General features: G+C 35.9%; 1 pseudogene; it reads left to right on the top strand.

Moving 5' to 3' along the window:
- The first annotated feature begins 9,047 nt into the window (after positions 1-9,047).
- Positions 9,048-9,547, top strand: LOC141502762 (baculoviral IAP repeat-containing protein 5 pseudogene; annotated as a pseudogene).
- Positions 9,548-10,452: the final 905 nt, after the last annotated feature.

Consider the following 10,452-nt stretch of genomic DNA (forward strand, 5'->3'; position numbering starts at 1 on the left):
CTTATTTGTTTATTTGCTTTTGCATGAAAAAGAATGAGAATACTTCACTTCTGAGTCACAGAGAAACTGTGGTAAAAATGGAATGAAGAATATTGGCAGATGCCATCTGGGTTACTTCAGTGTTGTATGCACACTTATTGGAGTACTAAAGAGCTATAAATGTTATCCATTTAATTAAAATGGTCATAGATAAATTGACTATGGGGTCCTCATTGCATTGAAACTTCATATCAAAAATCCAAGAAATATGACATGTGCTATCAGCAAAAGTAGAATTTTCTGCCAGCAATGAAGTGTTTGCCTTACAACCTTTATTGGAGGGTAAAAAATACCACCCCTTTCCAACTGTCGACTATTGCCTGACCTATACAAAGCCACCAACAAGTCATGTCCCTAAACTTTAAATAAGACCATGATTCTTGAAGCATTTGTGACAGCACATGGAGTCCAGGTGGAGTTAGATGGGGGGGGGGGGGAGAAAAACCAACAACAACACAAGGAAATGGCTCTTCCCAGAAATAAGAGATGAGCATGGGAAGACAGATTCAGACACCCCAGGCTTCAGAACCCCCATTGCGAAGTAAGCACTATATTGCTGATTTTTTTTTTAAATCCAGTCTTGCTTCATAGTGACAATGATGCATTTTATTAGGGAAAAGAAACAGGAAAAAAGAGTATAAAGGTGGAAAGGAAGAAATTATCTTCAGATGATTCTTCTGCCTCCCTTGGTTCTAAGATGCAGAATTGCTTTTTTAATTTGTCATTTGATCTATCAAAAAGACAACAAGAGATTAGTGAATCAAATAGACAATGAAATTGGAAGTGGAAATGTACCTGACTGGAGAACCACATCTTGACATGGATTTGTACCTTCATGATTCAAAATGTCCCCGGGCTGCCTTTCTCTGCTTGGCCACCAACCAATCTGGCACTGTGTCTAAACTTGTTTGTCAAGGTGATTAGGAAAATATGAGAATACAGTGAAAAAATAGTAGCCCTTTCTACCTGCAGGGAATAGAATATTTTCACATTTAGTCACTTAAACAGGAAAGAGAATATGTTTTCCAAATCTAGGTACTGGATGGTAGTCTTTTCATATGGTAACTCACAGAATCACAGGCATATTTTTTTTTCTTCTTAATCACATACCTCTTAAGATTCATAATTTGGGATGAGCAAAAGGCTCGGCAGGAGGTGGGGATGAATTAAAAACCATAAAATTGATGCTATCACTCTGATTGACATATGAGTAGAGCAGCATACATTTCCTGTTTGTCAGGAATGAAAGGTGTTCACATTCTGTAATAATACCTAATAATGTTTTGGAAAGACACACTGCTGTCTGACTACATTTTAAGCAGGGTATGATTGATATATATATACATATATATATATATGTATATGTATATATGTATATATATGTACATATATTTGATACATATATACAAGTGCAAGCATACATTTATACATACTTGAATCATATGTATATTTGTATATCTAATGTACATATACATAAATAAATGCACATATATTTCTATTGGCTCTCTTGAAAGGAGAAGCAGATCTTTAACACCCTAAATGAGGATGACCTAGATACTTAAAATCTATAGCTATTCCAGAGCACTCTAATTTCCTGACATCCTCTTCCTAGAAAATTTCATTCTGCTTCCATCAGTGAAGTGCCTAAAATGTATGGGGCAATGTGTAAATGCTGAGAATTAAAAAATAAAAACAATAGTAAGACAATTCTTGTACTCAAGGAATTTTCATTCAGTATAATTCATGATATATCAGTAAAACAAGAGGCTCTGAGTAAGTCTTGTAGACTCAAGGAAAGTTGTAACCATTGGTACTTATGGACAGGGCATACTAAAGTCACCTCTAATAGGTTCCCCATTTTGGCATTGGAATTGGATGTTGGCAAATGTTACAAATAAGGATTTGATTTATTGTTCTGTTGATTATCTAGACTTTGGAAGGTGATGGAGAAAATATTAATGCAGATTAAACTTAAAAGTATTTTGCAGATCTGGTTGTTAGGTACCTTCAGAAAGGTGATTAAATTCCATATCTTATACTTCTGTTCATACTAATCACAGTACATGACATTGAGAAAAAAAAATTGGACTCAGGACTCATAATATTCAAATTCTAGTATACATACACATATGTGTGTATTTGTTATGCAACCCATTTAATCCCTATGCAAAATAGCAATAATTGCATCTGACTTGCCTCCTTCAAAATATCCTGTCCATAAGCACTTATTAAATACAAACCATGTGCCTGGAATGGTGATATAAAGACAAAAAAAGTGAATAATCCCTGACCTCAAGGAGGTTGTTGTTATTTGTCCTTTGTTCTTGTAATTTGTCCTTTGTTCTTGTAAAGGGCCATGACATCATTGAGATGATATCATGACAGTCAAGTGAATTGAATTTAAGTGAAAAAGGACTGTGCAAAGTTATCATACTCATTCTCTCCTTTGTAGTCTTCTGAGTCCAGTGGTCAGAGACAGATCAGAATGACTGGAGAGAGATGTCCCTGGATGTAGTGTGAGACCATGGTCTTTTTAAGTTGTCTTTAATAAGTCTCAGTTTGACTGAGGCAATGCCCATTCAGAAGCTTTCAACAGGTTAGAGGAGACAATGTGTGTGTATGCACAAAGTTAATTTGATAATCCATTAAAATCATAGGATCTCTCATTACATTGTAAGTTTCCTTATGAGAGAAATTCTATTGCCTTTCTTCATATCCACAGCACTTAGAATATAGTAGAAGCTTACTATTATTGACTGACTGACATAGACAGACCAATATGGTCATTTTACCAATGAAAACAGGTTAAGTTAATTGACTTACCCAAAGTCTGTTGGCTAATAAGTGTAAAAACTGAGATTTGAACTCACTTCCTCTTGACTTCCAATATTCTTTCTGCAGCACCATGAGTAGCATAGATCATTTTTAAAAATGAATAGTATTTTCATTGTAATTGTTCAAATTCACTGTATTTATTCTATATCCATTGAAGGGTTTTCTATCATTTGTTCTTTTAAAGGAAATGCTCTTGAAGGCCAAAAGATAAGCAATATAGTATGGTTAAGCAAAAGGGCTGGAAACAAAGTGAGCCAGTGAGGTTGTATTTATAATATTTTGTGATAGACCATCAACAAGAAGTCAGAATTAGGAATATTTAGGAGTTATTTTCACAGTAAACTTTGAACAAACTGGAATTCTTGATACATAGTTCTTTTTACATTTTACATTACATTTTACATTTATATTTTACATTTACATTTTAACTTCCTGGGACTTCAAAAATGCCCAGTGTTATTTATGGAAAAGGAAAATAAAAGCAAAGGGTAAAAGAAAATCTGAGAAATTCAAGTCACATAAGCTGTCTAACTTTGGTGGGGGGAAGAGAGAGAAGGTATTAAATCCTTTTTGACCTTTTGGCTAAGTATTTCATTGATGGGTTTTGCATTTCATTCTCTGGGATTCTATTGTATTAACAGGAGGGGCCAAGGAGTTAAGGTATATGATCAATGCCACAGTCATTATCCAATAATACCCAGGTTTCAATTATATGGCATTAAGGAATAAGCATTCTTTGTGTCTGTTAACCACAAACTAAGTCTGTGTGTTTTTGGAAGTCTTACGAATATTGCCCCCCCCAAAAACTAAAGATTATTATACCATTAGTATTAATGTTGCCACAAAGTGATAAAGACATCTTTTGACTTGGTTTCTTATTCTTTTCCTAAATCTAATAAAGTCTTTAAGCAATAACAGGTTTCAAACTTTCTGCTTACAATTTAGGTTCTTGTGGGTTGAGTGCTGATTTTCTGTGCAATTTTTAGTCAAAGAAAAATCCTAGTTCTTCAAAGTTGCCTCCAATAAATTTGCTTATTGATGCACATGCTTACTTATACAGTGCAAAATCAGTTGCAAAAAGGCTCAGCATGTTCCTGTTTAACACCAAATTGGTCTCTGCTGAAACAAAAAAAATGAACTAATCTTTTTTTACTAAAAAACATTTCTCTAAGCAAATACAAAAGTTATAAATTATTTGGAGACTGAAATTTTTAAGGGCTTATATTAATTGATTACTGCTTAGAAATAAAATTTATGTTAAAAAATAGAACAAATTTTTACTAGCTTCTCATACCATCCCTTACCAGTTGTCTATTTCTGAAGTTAGCCTGGAAAGAACTGGACAGAAGACTTTAGCAGAATGGACTCGATTGATTCTTACAGAAATCCTGAGCTCTAGTATCATATTACCTAATGCCTTTGAAATATCTTGAACTGAATGTCCCATGGAAACCTCATATTCAATATATGCAAAACAGACTATCTTCTGCCCCACCATTTCCACAACCTCTCTTCCAAAATTCTGTAATGTTATTTAAAATAGCAACATTCTCCCAATCATCCAGGGCCATGCCATTTTGCTAGCCTTAACTCCTTTCTCACACTTTCCCTACATGAACACAATATGTTGCCAAATTTTATCATTTCTACCTTTACATCTTTCAATAAATTCTCTTCACTCACAGAGCCACCACCTCACAAGGGGATTATTGCCATCTAGTTTTTCTCCCTACTTCAAGTCTCTAGGCACTCCAATCTATCCCTCACTCAGATGCCAAAATCATCCTCTGAAACCTCAAGTTTTACCGTGTCATCTTCCCCTCCTGCATTTTCACCCTAAATCCCTCTCAATTCCTGTGGCTCCCAAGAGCCTACTCCTAGAAGTAAATATAAAATTCCCTGTTTAGAATGTGAAGACTTTTTTGATAATCTGATCCCCTCCTATCTTGCCAAGTTTCTTGAAATTGATTCCCCTCCTTATGCTCTATAAACCAGTGACACTGGCCTTCTTGCTGGGGCTAGCACAGACTATCTTTTGACTATGACTTTTCACTGGCTGTCTGGGACAGTCTTGGGATACCCTTGATCTTCAACATCACCTCCTGGTTTCCTTGGTTTTATTAAATACTCAGCTCAAATGACACCTTCTCTAAGAATCATCTCCACTACTCTTCCATTTGCATTGCATGTATTTTGTATTTACATAGTTATTTGGTCTTCTTTAGAATATGATTTCCTTGAAATCAGTGGCTATATATCCTGTTCTTGACACAGTATCCATCACAGAATAAATGCCTAATAAATTCTCATTGACACCATTAACATGAATAACTGATAATATTACTTAAAAATACATTAGATACAACATAGTATCCAGGTGTCAGAATCAGGAAGACCAGTGTTTAAGTGTCCCATTTGACTTATACTAGCTGTGTATACTGGGTAAGTCATTAACCTCTCTTGATGACTCAAGTAACACTGTAAGATAATAAATTGATAATAACCAGCATTGATAAGAAAAGTTTCCTCACTGCTCTCCAAAACCCATAGCCCTCTCACTAAATTGTATGTATATATACACATTCATACACACATGCACATATACATGTATATGTATATTATATATATACCCACTTAGAAGAGAACATTCAAGAGTAGTTCCCTACACATATGAAATTATTATCTATCCCCTAATCCTATAAACTATATATATACATGTGCCATTGTGTGAATAATTATGTGTATTATAAAACACAAAAAAATAGACATTTTAAAAGAATGAAATAAAGATGACATAATACTTGATCCTATAGTCAAAAGGGAGACAATGGAGTTTATTGAGAGGCAATGACATGCACTTTAGGAAAATCCCTTTGGCAGTTTAATGGAGATTGGGTTTGAAATAGGAGATACTTGAAACAGGGAAACCAATTAGAAGCCTATGGCAATAGTGCAGGTAAACATTAATGAGCACTTGAAATCAGGTGGTCATCCTGTCCATGGAGAAGAGAGGTCAGTAGATGTAAGTTATATTGGAGATATAGGAAAGAAAGGTGGCAACTGTTTGGATATGTGGGGTGAAGAAGAGTAAGGAGCCAAAATCTCACCAAGTTTGAACCTGGACAAATGGTTTCCTCCTCAGAAACAGAGATGTTGGGAGGGATGGGTTTGAGGGAAGAGATATTATAATATGAGACACATGGTATATACACTTGAAAGGCATGCTTGAAGTGTTAGCTTTACATATTAGGCTAGAGGGATGGGGCAAAGAGGAAGGAACTTGCTTCAGTGACAATGCTATCTGAGTGTGTGTATTTCTAATGGTAAATACACAGCTATTGCATTTGGTCAACTGTTAGTGCTTGTTATCTGCCAAGACCAATTAACTCCTGGAGCAAAAAAAGATGAATTTGAGAACTTGCCCAGAGTAGGGAGGTGGTAGAGTGGGGAATGTTGGAAGATGAGAGAAGGAAGTGTGGTTTTCTTAACAATTCCAATGACTGATTGACTATCATAGGGAAGATAGGATGCCACCTTTCTTTCTCTCTGTCCTCTGATTGCTTGCTTACATATTAGGATCAGACCATGACCCCTGTCCCCCAAAGAGGTCCTTCCCCTATTTATAAGACTACTCCTAATGAAATGATAGATCCAATGGGGGAAAATGCAGCAGATGCTTAGAAAAAAATAGATAATACTATGTGAAATTTGGGACAATAGACAAGTTGTTAGTAGGGAAATAGCAATAGATTTGAAAAAGTTTCTTGGAAGGGCAGACCTATACATTCAGCATTAAACATTTTTATGGAGAAGGGAAGATTAAAAGAGTTAGAGTGAAAAAAATAAGGTTGAACGATGAGGGATTATTTAAGGGACAGAGAATTATCATATTAGACTGAATTACAGTATGAAAGATTGAGATACAAGGATCTCAATGGCAGGAAATATACATGACCGTCATCATCTTGATAGAATTAAAGGGTAGATAGCAAAATAGGAATTGTTTTGCCTAGCTTTTTATACCTCCTTTCCACCTTATAGACATCCAATTTCTTTCTTTAAGTCCAAAGAATCCTTTACTGTCCTTTCATTGTCCATCACCCTATATGGGTGCTATACCAAGTACTAAAATTTATTTTCCTTTCTTGTTTCCTGCTCTGTCAGTTCTCTCAGCATAAACAAACATTTATTAAGTTTCACTGTAGGTAGAGCGTAGTTATTGGCTCAGGAAGAGATATAAATATTAGGTAAGACAGCTTCTGGTCTCAGGGAACTCAAAGAATACTCCTCAAAGAGGAGTTTTTCCTGGTTCCAAATATTAGCAGATTATCCTATTAAAGCAATTCACATGAAGGTGTGAAACATATTGGCTTAATTCTTGCACTTTAAAAGGGAAATTTGTTAACCCAAATTAATTTCTTGTTAGAAGAATAGCATGTACATGCAAGAAATTGTTGGAAGATGAAGTTTTGGACCAGACTCTTAGTATATGTTTAATGTAATTTAGTTGATTTCCTAGGTTTGAAGTCAAGAAGACTTATTATCCTGAAGTCAAATCTATCTTCAGTGTAATTCTAGGCAAGTCACTTAAGCCTAACTTAATCTTTAAGATTATCTGGAGAAAGAAATGGCAAACTCTCCAGATGATCTAAAATTAAATTTTCTTGAACTTATCTTTGAACTTTTTTTGAAAAGAAGTAAGCTAGTGTTTTTTAAATTAATTGAGTAATTACTTTTAATTTTTGTACAAATTATTTTTATACATTACTAAAATATACTTGTTTAAGAGTAAACATAATAGCCCCTCCCCAAAAAATATAGACCCTCATGAGAAATAAAGTAAAGAGAAAAAAATGTTCTTCAGTCTGTGTTCCAAAACCACCAGCTCTGTCTCAGATGGATCACATTCTTTATAATAAGTCTATCACAAAAGCTGTGTAATATTTTTCCACCATTGCCAATGCTGATCACAACTCACTCCATCCATTACCTCCCCACTACCATATACTGTATTTTCTCTCTCCTTCTAAAATGTGCTGTAGGGTAGATGAGTGGCTCAGCAGACTGATCACTAGCCCTGGGGCCAAAAGGTCCTGAGCCCACATACTCCCCCCCCCCACCCAGCAACCACCCAGCCCTGTGGTTTGGGTCAGGCCACCCAATCCCTTGCAAGAAGTAAAAAAGGATATGTAATATATCTGACCACTCTCCCCACGATCCACCCTCTCTTCCATCTCTCACATCCCCTCCTTCCCCCTGTCCCCCTTCTCTCCTTTGTTACACTAGATGTCTATACCCCATTGAGTGTATATGCTGTTTCCTCTCCAAGCCACCTCTGATGAGAGCAAAGGTTCCCTCATTCCCCCTTGCCATCCCCCCTTCCATATCATTGCAATAGCTCATTGCAATAAAAAAATCTTATTATAAGAAATATCTTAGCCTATTCCACCATTACATTTCCCTTTTAGTCACTGACTCCATTTTTACAATATATTATATCTTCAAATTCAGCTCTCTCCTGTGCTTCATCTATAAAAGCTCTTTCTACCTGCTCTATTAAATGAGAAGTTTTATATGAATATTATCAGTATCGTTTTTCTATGCAAAAATACATGCAGTTCATCATCATTAAGCCCTTCATATTTTACCCTTCTCCACCACTCTCTATGCTTCACCTGAGTCCTGTATTTGAAGCTCAAACTTTCTGTTCAGCTCTGGTTGTTTCAACAGGAATAATTGAAATTCCCCTGGTTCATTGAAAGTCCATCTTTTCCCCTGGAAGAAGATGTTCAGGTTTGCTGGGTAGCTGATTCTTGCTTGCATTCCAAGCTCTTTTGCCTTCTGTAATATTATATTCCACACCCTACAAGCCCTTAATGTAGTTGCTGCTAAGTCCTGTGTGATCTTGCCTGTAGCTCCACAATATTTGAATTGTGTCCTTCTGGTTCCTTGTAATATTTTCTCTTTGACTTGGGAATTCTAGAACTTGGCTATAATATATGGGGGTTGTTTTATTTTTAGATCTTTTTCCAGGGGAGATCAGTGGATTCTCTCAATTTCTATTTTGCCCTCTGCTTCTAGGATATCTGGGCCATTTTCCTATAGGAATTCTATAAAAATGAGGTTGAGGGGCGGTGGCTGCATTTGAAACGGTCAGTGGGTCCAGCTGCAGGATGAGCGCCCTGCCGCTGCCCCCGATGTGGCAGCTCTACCTGCTCAATATCTGCATCTCCACCTTCCAGAACTGGCCTTTCAAAGAGGACTGCGCCTGCACTCCAGAGCAGATAGCTGAAGCTGGGTTCATCCATTGCCCAAGTGAGAACGAGCCTGATTTAGCCCAGTGCTGCTTCTGTTTCAAGGAACTAGAGGGCTGGGAACCAGAGGATGATCCTATGTTGGAACATAAAAAGCATTCATCTCATTGTGCTTTCATCAGCATTAAGAAGATTGAAGAGTTAACACTCAATGAATTCCTGAAACTGGACAAAGAAAGAGCCAAAAACAGGATTATAAAGGAAACCTCCCGGAAAAGAACAGAATTTGAAGAGCATGCAAAGGAAGTACGGCATAACATTGAACAACTGGCTGCATTGGAGTGACTACTCTCCTTAATTCCTTATCCTGCAGCTTAATCATTATTTCTAAGGCATGTTCTCCAAATATTAGTGTGGAACTATTTGATGATGCCTTACAACAGAAGAGAACTTTGGGAATTTGAAATTAGACTTTATTATCTATTTTTTTAATTTTTTTTGAGGTTTTTGCAAGGCAAATGGGGTTAAGTGGCTTGCCCAAGGCCACACAGCTAGGTAATTATTAAGTGTCTGAGACCAGATTTGAACCCAGGTACTCCTGACTCCAAGGCCAGTGCTTTATCCATTATGCCACCTAGCCACCCCTATTATCTATTTTTTGCTTGAAGATGGTGCCAGATACAATTTGATTTCATTTTGTCTAGCTAGTGTTTATGTCGTTGGTGACTTATCTTTTTTTTACCTATTTTTTTTATTTTTGTATTTTTATATTGCTGCCCCAACCTTGCCAGGTACTAGATACAGACCTGGGTGACAAATAGAAGGGACTAACAGCACTGAAAACATTTTTATATGCTATTCATGACTGATAAACTTTCTCATAGCTAGTGTACTGTTATAGTTATTTGTTGTCTGGCTTCTATCTCTGGATTTTGGGATTTGCAGTTGAAAATATTCTGTATATGGTGAATTTATAATCCCATGGTAAATAATACAAGTAGTTAATCAAGGATGTAGTATTTTTATACTTTGTGTAATAATACTTTGGAGTTATAGTGTATCATTTTTACATTGTACACAAAACAATTTGAATATTAATTCACCTATCACTATGACCTTTTGAAAGTACTGTTGCTTTTGTTTTATCCTGTCAGGAGTATATTTCCAATGTAAGATTTGAATGAAATCACATCACTTAACAAAACCTTTGAATGATGCCATAGCAATATCCATTTTTTATATTTCTACTAGTGAATATATTTAATGATTCAGCAATTTAAAATATAGAGAAATAATGCCTTTTCAAAAAAAATGAGGTTGAGGC

Source organism: Macrotis lagotis, chromosome X (genome assembly GCF_037893015.1).
Source record: "Macrotis lagotis isolate mMagLag1 chromosome X, bilby.v1.9.chrom.fasta, whole genome shotgun sequence".
Classification (NCBI taxonomy): Eukaryota; Metazoa; Chordata; class Mammalia; order Peramelemorphia; family Peramelidae; genus Macrotis; species Macrotis lagotis.